Source organism: Gekko japonicus, unplaced genomic scaffold, assembly GCF_001447785.1.
Source record: "Gekko japonicus isolate JY-2015 unplaced genomic scaffold, Gekko_japonicus_V1.1 scaffold19, whole genome shotgun sequence".
In the NCBI taxonomy this organism is placed as follows: Eukaryota; Metazoa; Chordata; class Lepidosauria; order Squamata; family Gekkonidae; genus Gekko; species Gekko japonicus.
Window position 1 is genome coordinate 2,522,536 of NW_015164664.1, and position 11,691 is coordinate 2,534,226.

Consider the following 11,691-nt stretch of genomic DNA (forward strand, 5'->3'; position numbering starts at 1 on the left):
AGGCAGTCTATCGGACGCTGGATTTGCTCAGCTTTTTCCCTGAGTTTCTTCTAACAATAAATAAAATAAAATAAAATAAATATTTCAATTTATTAATCGCTCAATCCTGCAGAGCTTGCTGGCTCTGAGCGATTTACAGTTACTCAAATACACACAGGACTAACAATGATTCAAGGGGTAAGGGAGGACAACATATAATCTTTAAATCACACACGTTCGCAGCCGACGGGGAGTTTTGTTCAGCTGTAAGGTCAGACGTGTTCCAACGGCATTTTTCCCTCAGCGTGGTTTGATGTCGTCAGCTTTCTCCGGACTGCTTCAAGTTGCAGCGCAGCACTGCCACCGCCTGGCCGGACGGCCCATTACAGGCTTCCTTGATGCCGAGAGTTCTTTCTAGGCTTTTCGGTCTTACACGCTGGACATTCCATTCGTCGGCTAACGCCTCCCCCACCGGGGGGTTTAGTGTGCCCACCCTCTCTAAGGAGTGGTACCCATTTTATCTACTTGCCGAAGCTTTCGAACTGCTGGGTGGACGGCGAGCTGGGGACAAGACTGGTAGCTCACACCAGCACAGAGCTAGAACGGACAGCAGCTCTGTTCAGCTCAGATGTATTAACCAGAGGATAAATCCCCTGTGCCACCGCTCCCCAATGTCATTAGAGCAAGTTAAACAAAGGAATTGGATACCGAACGGCAGGGAGATACTGACAGAGTTCCAAACAGGCCCGTAGCCAGGATTTTTTCATTTGGGGAGCCTTTAAATAAGTTGGGGGGCACCCTTACAGACCCCAAGCAAGCACCATAAATAAAATAAAAAATTGAAAGTTGGGGAGCCTGGGCTAGATGGGAAATCGTGGGGCCGAGGGGGCGGGCCCCGAGAGGCCCCACTGTAGCTACAGGCCTGGTCCCAAACTTCTTGGCCCCCTATGAAAATGAGTATGTTGTAACCCCAACAACCTATTTATCATCATTGGAGATTCCATCCCATTGCAGGGCTTTCTCCATGGCTAGATGGAATATCTTCCCCTCTGCGGTTGTTGAGGGATGTTACAAAAAGATTCCAGTGGCTGAGAGGGTCTGTGGAGCAGCCAAGGCTGAGACAATTGAGCATATTCTGCTTCCCTGCTGTTCTTATCAGGAAGTTTGTGTGAAGATCTTACAGCCTTTTCTTGGGAGGTTTCCCTGCATTAGAAATGACTAAGAAGTTTTTCTCTGACATAATTCCTCAGTTTACATTTGCTTGCGCCAGATTCGGGGCTGCAGCCTATAGAATTCTCAAGGAATGCTTATAAAACGTATTAAGATGCATGAAGTAAGTGTTCTCCATGGTCTGTGTTCCATGCGTCAATCTCGGTTTTCGTTTTTAAATTTACAGTGTTTTTATTCATTTCTGTCAATTTTACTATTGTTTATTTCTTAAATCCTTTACGATTTCGGTATGACTCGTTTAAATTGCTATGTGCTGGCCATGAACCATAATAAAGATTGATCGATTGATGGATGGGAGACCAGCAAGGAAGGCTCTGCAGAGGAAGGCCATGGCAAACCACCTCTGCTTCTCACTTGCCTTGAAAGCCCCTTGCTGGGGTTGCCATAAAACAGCTGTGACTCTGACTCCGTGGCACTTTACACACACAAGATTCATTACAGGCGAGTGATAAGAATTGCCACAGCTAAGACAGAAACATCAAAAGCTCATCCTGTGTAATAAAGCTTTGCAATAATGCTCCGTGCATTACATTTGGAACCAAATGAGAATAATCTGTGGCGAGGAGCAAGCATGATGCAGGTGCAGGGGAGGGGCCGTGGTCATCAGAGTCAGCCAGCCATGTTTTCATTGATATTTGTGAGTACTCTGCATTTGACAGTAAAGCATCACCAAACTGAAGTGTTACTCTAATTATCCTCTGATATCCTTGACTGTGTCTCTGGAACCCTCTTTAAACGCTGCTGCATCTCACTCGGTCGCCTGCTGTGCCCCCCCTCCGCTGTTTGCCGTTCCCCCCCCAGTTTGTTCAAAGCACACTGAAGCAGACAAAACAAGGCATTGATCATGACTGATGAAGCTGCTTGCAAGGCTCCGCTCCTTACCTGCGCTTCAAAATAATTGCAGTGAAGCAATATATATATATATATTTAAAAAAACATGTTTTAAAATGATTGAAAAAAGCATTTACAGGAGAAATTCTTGTGGGGTTATGCCTTTAAGAAAGCCCCACAAGCCCCAGTGTAGCCATGGGCCCGAGTCCTGTCCTCTGCTGTCAACAGGAACAAGCTTCCTGCCCTCCCCTAAATGTATATGTAGTGTATGCTGACCACCACCGGGGGCCAGCGAACAGCCAGAGCTTGGCTCTGGAAGAACAATAGGGACTAGGCTCCTAGTCCCTCCACTGGGGAACCAATGGGAACCATGGCGGGAGATTCAAACCCACCAATGGTGACCAGGGGTGTGTCCCCAGGTATGTATATAGTTGGCCTACCGGCCATTTGTTCCTTGTTCTTGTTGTGTACCAAATAAAGCGTGCCATGCACCACGTCGTCGTCGGTCGTTTATCCATGCGGCAACCCACTACATAACACCAACCAAAGGAATAAGCTGCATTCTTAAGCATCTGCAGACACTACTCCCCTTCCCCATAAACTCTCACTTCTGTTGCAGTTGCATTTACTTTATTTATTTGCTTTTTTTTGGTCCACCTTTCTCACTTGAACTCAAGGCGGTTTACACAGAGTGAGTCAATACAGTCAACAGGATGGGACATTCAATAAACAATGCAATAGGGTTAGGGTTGTAGAACGAACCAGAAGTTTAAAAAGTGAAGCGTAATTGTTAGCATCACACATTAAATTATGCAGTATTCCATAGTAGGATCCTAGGGTGTGTATAATAGTATACCCCACAGTCCCTAATAATTTTTCCAGGTAACTTTGTGAATCATGTAGTACAGTGACTATCCAGAAATAGCCATATCCCACCAATTTTCTCCACTCCACCAGGTTTATGATTGCTATTAATGTCCTCATTTAGCACCAAGCACTAACCTGTACCATCCCTGGCTTAGAGGCTTCTGGTATGAACATAGAAGGACCTGTCTTCGTATCTTTCTCAAAGAATCCCTTTGTTTGTTCTGTTTCCCAGTGATCCTACAAACTCTTTAAATTCCTGTCAGGTCTTTCTATAGGTTCGTTACTATGTACTACCCTATCCAGGGGTCATTTTATAGAAAAAGAGGTGCAAGCGCTCATTAGCATAACTCATTAGCATAACTTATTTGCATGTGCCACACCCCCTGACATCACTGGAAGTGTGTCAGAAGGCAACACCCACCACTCAGGCTCCACTGGACTGTTTTGGATTGCTAGCTATTGGGGGGGGGGGACGTGCAGATCTGTCCTCGCAGAGGAGGGAGAGCTTGTACCTAAATAAAACTTGGTCTTAAAGGTGCCACTGGACTGTTTTGGACTGGGAGGCCGGAGAGGCTCTGCAAATTACCTGTCTGCTTCTTGCTCTGACTGAGGGCTGCTGGGAGCAGGGGGTGGGGCTTGTTGCATGTGCCCGCCCCCTGGGCTCTTTACCGCCAGAGCTCCGCTCCTGCAGGAAATGACCCCATCCCCATTTAGATGACCTGGACATCAGGAATGAACCATGGTGAACTGGCTGCTCCTCATTTCTGGCTGCTCTCCCCTTTAGCTCATGATGTATTTAGCATCGCTATACAGCTTGCATTTCACAGCCTCTTGTCTCATTGTTTGCAGTGGTTTTCTTCATAAGTCTGCTGAAGAGGACTCTGGCTTGCAACAGTTTCTGCCACAATAAATCTGCTGAGCATCAAAGAATCACAAGACTTCATTTTGTTTTTAGCACTGATGTGGTTTATTTCAGTTCAGGATTATAACTTTAGTCATTTCAATTAACTTTCTTTAACAGAATCTTAATCTCAAATGTCTTTCCCAGCATTATTGGTTTGATCTTTAATAGTCACTTCCAAACTTTCTCCCTTAATTAGGGTGAGTACTGCTTGCAAATCCATCATCCGTAAGCACAGTGGCTTAGCAGTGAAATGTCAGAGCATGGGGAACAATGCAGATTAGCTCATTCCTGTAAATTATGAGGAGGAGAAGGTGAGATTTCAGCAGTTTGTTTTAGGTGAAAATTCCCTTTCATTGGGAAGCTTGTGGTGATGTACGTGGTTCTTCCTTCCTCCATTTTATCCTGTGGGACAGGTTAGGCTGAAAGTGCAAGTGGCTCAAAGTTATCCAGTGAATTTTACGCCCAAGTGGGCACTTGAACCCAGGTCTCTCTTGTCCTAGCCTGACCCTCTGACCATTACACTATGTGGACTGTTCACAACATTATTGTTTTCCAGGATTTTCTATTCTGAGCAGCTTCCCTGAAGAAGGTTAATAAAAAACTCCCATGTCTTCACTTGTCTTTGTTTTCTTTGGCAGGTGCTGCCTAAGTACCAGTTACTAGTAATGAGTTTGCTTGTGCATTTCTGCTCTGGCCAATGTAGAACAATAGTTTACCATCCTCACAAGAATATCACACCTCAGGAGACAGAGAAGGGAACAGCCAAATTGCTAGATGTATTCTCTTCCTCTGGGTGGAAGGAAGAACACAAAGACCCCAGGGTGGAGGATAGACTCTTCCAAGGGAATGTTATACTTTCACTGGACACATCTTTCATCTAGAGCAGCTCTTTGGCAAGGCACAAGCCATGAGGGACTAAATTTTTACATAGGGTTTGAGATGCATAGGGTTTACATAGGGTTTGAGATGCTTTTGAGATGCTGGGCTATGCAGGTCGGGGCCTTTCTGGGTTAGCAGGTTCTTTGTGACACAAACGTCCGCCGCAAACCATCTTGCCCACATGGCAAGGGGCAATGGGGAGAAGTCCCAGCCTAGAGAACTAAGATAATGCTGGTCTTTAAAGTACTGCAACTTCAAGTAATACTAGCCTGTCCCATTTAAATATTGGTTATGATAAGTATCAAGTGGAGGGAAAGGGCATCACATGTTTTCACCTTTCCTTTGTACCCTTGCTTGATACCTTTTAGTAGAGAAGCAAGTGTACTGGCACAGCTTGATTGGTAGCATACCACCTATGTCAGAATAGATAGTGTAGAATGTTTTCCGTTTCTGCTAATGCAGCCTGTGGGCTTAAATTTATTGCTCAGTTTTGCAGTCATTCCTGTTAGAACCATCAACAAAAAAACCAAAAAACAACCATAAAAAACAGTTTTGTTGAGGTTCTTGGATTTATAATGTCAATAGACTTATATTATTTCATGGCCTCCATTTTGTATATTTAAAGTCTCCGAAAATCAAACCACTTTAGGAATTGAACCTAAGGCATGACAAATCAAAATACACTAGAGACACTGTGATGATCCCATCAATCTCTAAAAACAATTACGAGGGATGATAGTATTGTTGTTTGACAGAGGTCAAAGCATTAAATAAAATAGCCACTTAAGACAGCAATACCAATAAACTGAAAGTGTAAATATTATAAATGAATAGTATAATAAAAAGCAAAAACCAAGGTCTTCATTTCAGGGGTCTGCAGTTAAAACAAATTAGTGGGTTGCTGAGTTTGTTGCTAAGCAAGCACTGGGTATGGCTTTTGCTGTCTCAGAGTGGGCAGGTAGAGCTCTAATATGGGCATACATGGGCAAGAAAAGACAAGGAAATGAAATTCAATAAGAAGGAAAAGAATGAAGGCGCCCTAAATGGTCTGGGACCAGCATACCTTCAGGACCACCTTTCCTGGTATGTCTCCAAACAGCGTTACACTCTAGTAATCAAAATCTGCTGGTGGTCTCTGGCCCACAGAGCATCCAGCTGTCCTCAACCAGGGCCAGGGCCTTTTTGACCATGGCTCCAGCCTGGTCGAACACTATCCCGGGAGAGATCAGGCCCCTGTGGGATTTGTTACAGTTCTGCAGGGCCTGCAAAACAGAGTTTTTCCACCGAGCTTATGGTTGAGGGCTGCAACAGGCTCCTTTCTGACGGGTTTCGTCTCGAATTAGCCTTCCCCTCCTTCTCCTCTCTCCCCTCCCCATCCCCTTCGCCTTCCCATTGCTGGAAAAATTGGTAAAAATAGATATCATATTCAGAAATTGCAATGGATCTTTGCTTCACTGGAGAGGAGGCATTTTCTTCTATGTAAAAATCTTTATTTCTAAAAGGAAGGGTTCACAGGAAATCTACAAAACAAAAAAGACACCTAAGACTACATGTTTACACTTTGACCACATGGTCTACAACAATGGAGATTCTTCTTCATCTTGACCTCTAGAAGGAAATCACCTGAATACATTAACCAATTATTGGAAGTAAACAGACTTCAGTTGCGCTTTGTTTCCACTGTCTCTGTGACAGGTTTCCTTCCAGGTAGCACACAAGGTAAGCATATTTAACCCTAAGATGACTGAATTTTAGACTTTGCAACACATATTTCCAACACCCTGCTCATCAGAGGGTGATATATTGCCCCCCATAGGATTTTATGCCATCTTTTGGCTGTATAGTGGATGTATTTTTATGGATCTTACTGAATTTATTGTAGTTATTATAATCTTTAGTATATTTATTGTATTAATGTTTTAGAATGCTGTATGTTTTACAAATTGATGTTACGCACTCTGAGCTGGCTCGGGGGAGAGCAGGCTATAAATTCAGTAAAATAAATTAATTAAGGAGGGGAGAATGAAAGGGGAAAGGATGCCAAACTCACCACCAGTGTGGTGTGAGGAGTAGAGTGTTGGACTAGGACCTGGTTCTAGAGCCAGATTCAAATCCCTGTGTACCATGAAACACACTGGGTGACCTTGATCTGATCACACACCTATCTCACAGGATTGTTGTGAGGATAAAATGGAGGAGTGGGGAAAACTGAGGGGTTTTTTGGGAGGTTGGTATTTTTGTATGTATGTGTCTGCATCTGGAAGTCATGTCAACCTCTGATGACTGACCCCTACTGGAGGATATTCATAGAGGTGGCTGAATAAAACCTGCCCACGTCCTCCCAACTTGGTATTCCAAGGAAGTCTCCCATCTAAGTACTAACCACAATCAACCCTGCTTAGCTTCCAAGATATGATGAGAATGGGCTTGTCTGGGCTATCGAGGTCAGGGCAACAGAGAAGACTCTGGAGGTTGCCCTGAGCTCCTTGGAGGAATGGTGGGGTACAAAATGTACTAAATAAATAAATAAAAGGCAGCTACAGTGATGAGTATCAGCTAGACTAGAGGAACCAAGTTTTGATTATGGCAAAACAAAGCAGTATGAGAGTAAAATTGCATAAGAAGAACTGGTGCAGTGGCTGCTGAGAGAAGGGAAGCCATTTTTGCAAGGGGGGAGGACACACACAGGGAAACCCTACTTGGTTGCCTGTGCACCTTCAAACTGCTAAGGGGGAGGCAGTTTGAATCAGAAAATAGCCATTCCCAGTTGTCCTGATTTTTTTAATGGATGCTGAAGGAAATTATACAGAAATGTGCATGTAATACCCAAAGGAGCTATCAAACAGAACTGATGTGTTCTTTTTGAGCTTGTAGTTGCATGAACAACTCACATTATTCAGAATGCTATGTAGTTTATTCAGCCATTTGGATGTGAAAGTGTAGGATGCATTTGGCAATTGCTCATCATAAATAGTCTATATCTAATCTTGATTACTGAGGAAAATGAGGCTGTGAAGTAGCAACATGTTCAAAGTCATGGCCGAGATTTGAATCGTGTGTAGTATCCCCAGTAGCATTTTTCAGTTAAATTCTCACTTTGGAGTGCCTGGCACCATCCACATGATGGGATTCAAGGACCTTTCCTTTGGACTGAAAAGTGACAGTCATTAATTGTTCCAGATGAGTCACAGTAATCTCTGACCTGCAGAGCAATGGGCTGTGCCCTTAATCCTGACTGACGATTACCAATCTGAATGGCTGACCCATACTATTCGGAAAATTACACTACTAGGATTTTCCCCCCAAGAGCTTTTGGAAAGGGGTGGCGTTCAAGCTAAGCTAGTGGTCAGGCAGAGGATTGAAGACATCGAACGCCAACTGGACGTACAGGCAACCCCTGCCTTTTTAGCGCCATACAGTAGTAAATATATGGTTGCTCAAGCCCCATACTTATCCGTTTTGGAGTCAAATAAACTTAGGAGGGCGTATACGCTGGCTAGATGCTCTGCTTTACCTTCTGCAGTTCTTGAGGGCAAATTCAAGAAAACTCCCCGAAATGAGAGGCTATGCATGTGTGCGTCTGGGGAGATAGAATCCCAGGAACGTGTGTTCCTGAGATGTCCATTATATAACGATGCTCGCACAAAACGTATTGGTCCTCTCTTGGTTGGCTCCTCGGATCAGGATAAGATAGAGAAATTGCTTTCAAATTCTGATCATATAGCGCTACACCAGATAGCGAAATTCTGTTTTTTGGTTGTAAAAGCTCATCAGTGTTCAGGCAGCCATTTGGGTTAGGACTGTTTGTTTTTAATCTAATTGATCTTTTTATTCTCATTATTTTATTTTTTTAAGACTAAAACTCTGTCCTTTTTTACACCGTATTTCTGGTTTTAGAGTTTAAATAGAGTTTAAATAGTTTCACCATCTGGATATTTTAGACATTATAATCTATTTATATGATAAATATTTGTAGGTATGGTTTTATATTGCTGGCTATGCGCTGTAATGAATTTAATTCATTCAATTCATTCATTCAGAGCAATGGGCCTGGATCAGGTAGGCCAGTATCTCGGAGAATGATGAAGGCACTGTTGAGGGCACAATGAGTCAAAATTACCTGAACTAATCCTTTTTTCTTTTTTGCATCTGTTTATATGTTGTTTGCAAAGTTTTGAATACTTTCAATAATCTTCGGATGGTAGATCAGTGGGTGCTGATTTGTACTTTTAAGAGTTAGATTACAATCTTAAGATCACTTTCCAGGGAAAAAATGGCACCGACTTCTGCTCAGGTTGCTCCCATAGTCTCCTAATGGGAAGGGTGCTTGTTATTGTGCAGTGTTGAGCTGGCAATGCCCAGAGTACAAGGAGGGACACAGGGTTTCCCAGTGAACTTGGAACATGATGAGACCATGCTCCTAGGAGGGGAGGCTCATGCACTCATCCTGACAGGCTCTTTCCTTTAGAGAGGTTCCACTGAGTGAGTTTGGAAATTCTGCAACTGTCAAGGGCAAATCAGGGATGGCGCAAGGATTTTGGGTGCCCTTGGCTAGGGTGGGGAAGCTGCCTCTTCTTGCCCTCTCCCACTCATGGAGCCACCCCTGGTGCTGCAGGGAGGATGCCACACACCCTCCTTGCCCAGCACTGTGCTGAAAGGGGAGGGAAGATGGAGGGAGGGAGCACTTGCAGTGGCAGTCCCCAATGCCATGGGCAGGTGGGGCGATAACAGGGCTGGTTGGCAACCCTCTGGCTATGGTGCCCTAGGGCAGTTACCTATATCCACTTGGTAGACAGGCAGCCCTGGGTCAAATCATTGCTTTCTGGTTACAGCTGTCCTTCCTGATAGAAATGTTCTTTGGAACCACTCAGTTCCAGTGCTTGGATCCAGAGGCAGATAGGAAGCACGTCCTGCCTTTTTTAAAATAGCAATTACTATGCACACATGCTCATGGCCCCTCCCCCACCCAGCAATACAGCCCTTGTGTGGGTTTAATGGTTTATCACCAGCAAGAGAGGAAGGCAGTGTACAAAATTCACATATCAGGATGCAATAAAACCAACAAAATATTCCTAGTAACAAATTCCAATTGCAGCTCCTAGGATTCTACCATCTTCTCAATGTAGTGTATCACTACCAAGCCCAAACCTTCAAAATAAGATAGAATAAGAACCAAATGAGCAAATACTCTGGCTACTGCTCCTGATATGGAGAAAACCCAAATTTGCAACAGTAGTTATTGTGAAATCCAATTATACAGACTATAAAAAGAAACCTCAAAACCCAGTCAGTGTGTTTCCTAAACTCTCCCATCATTGTTCATGGCCTGTTTATATGTCAAGAAATTGTCACTTGCAGGTGCCCCACCTGCCAAGTCAAGTGTTTGCAACAGGATATAATGATTGACTAAATAGATACATTCCTGCCCCTTAAAATCAAATATTCCTGCATGACATTTTCTGGGCCAGCAGCACAGACCTAGAGCAAGATGAACAAACTACTACGGATGGTACGTTGTATGCATTTGCTTTCATTAATTTACTTTCAAGCAGTTCCTTCTGGAATCAGTGACTTGGGGAGGAATGGAGGGGTGGGGGGCAGAGGGACTTTTAAATTTGGGTCTCCTTCTTTAATCCCATGGGAATGCAGACAGGTTAAAATCTACCAGATTAAAAAACCAAAGAGCATTGGTAATGTTCCAGAAGATTTTTTAAAATAATTCTCTCTTAATCCTGACACTTGTCAGAGTTCCAAGTTTAACAGAGCCCAAATCCAGCAGAGCCATTATGGGCTGCTACATGAAAAAGAAAGTGGGTGGCTTAATCCCTGGTTTTCTCACTGGGGAGATGATGCATTTAACACAGGAATGTTTAGAAGGATCAGATGTGTGCAATTATGTATGTATGGCATGACCGGGTGGGGGGTAGCCATATTGGACAGTCACTTTCAGCCTTTTCAGGCCCGTCCCTCTTTATCTCAGACTTGAAACAAGGGCTCCTTTTAATTTTTATCATATACTTAGCTCTTTTCCCTCTCCTTTGCTTAAAACCCTACAATACCAGAAGCTGCATGACCCACATGAAGACGGGGCATGATCCTTCTGTGGATTAAAGCTCATCAAAGAAAGACCAAGGGGGTGACAAAGGGAAACTCAGTCCTATCTCCTATAACTATCCTCTGTACTAACATCTCCTTACACCTATCTGTATGTGGCCAGCAGTGTTCCCTCTAAACTGAGTTAGTGTGAGGTAGCTCACAGTTTTTTAGCCTCTGGCTCACACATGTTTGTCTTAGCTCAGGACGGATGGCTCCAGAGCAAACTAATTTATGCAGTAGCCAGGTCAGTTGCTCACAACTTTAATGCCAGTAGCTCACAAAGTAGAATTTTTGCTCACAAGACTCCAGAGCTTAGAGGGAACATTTCCACTGGCCAATCTTCTTTTCTCGTGTAGTTAGAGTTACGACATTTCCAGGTGGGACTAAGAAACTGGTGGAAACTTACAGAAGTTTCTTAGAACTTCTGTTAATAAACACAAGGACCTGTACTTGTTTCAGTGTTTATGAATTATTTAGCATCCTAAACTGTATGCATTGAATAGGAATAAGTCTTTTTAAGTTCAGGAGCTTTTAGCTACTCATAATGAACAGTGTCCTCAAATAAGTAAGAATTTTGTTGAAAAAAAAAAGAAAAATAACAGATTGAGAAAAGTGAGTCTGCAGGGTATAAGGAAGACAACAATAACAAAAAATTAATTGGAAAGCTCTTGACTTAAATGTCTGGTATATTTTTCAATAAAAATTAAATTTGATCACAAATGCAATGAATAAGACATACCAAAAATGCCATTTCTAAGAATTAAAAAAATCCAGCTGCAGCCTATTTTATTTTTAAAAAATTGATTTTATATTTCATTTTAACACAACACATCAAGAAATAGTAGGCTCACAGTACAGAGTCCAGCACTTTCAGATACCATTGATTTCATTTTTTAAATGATGTT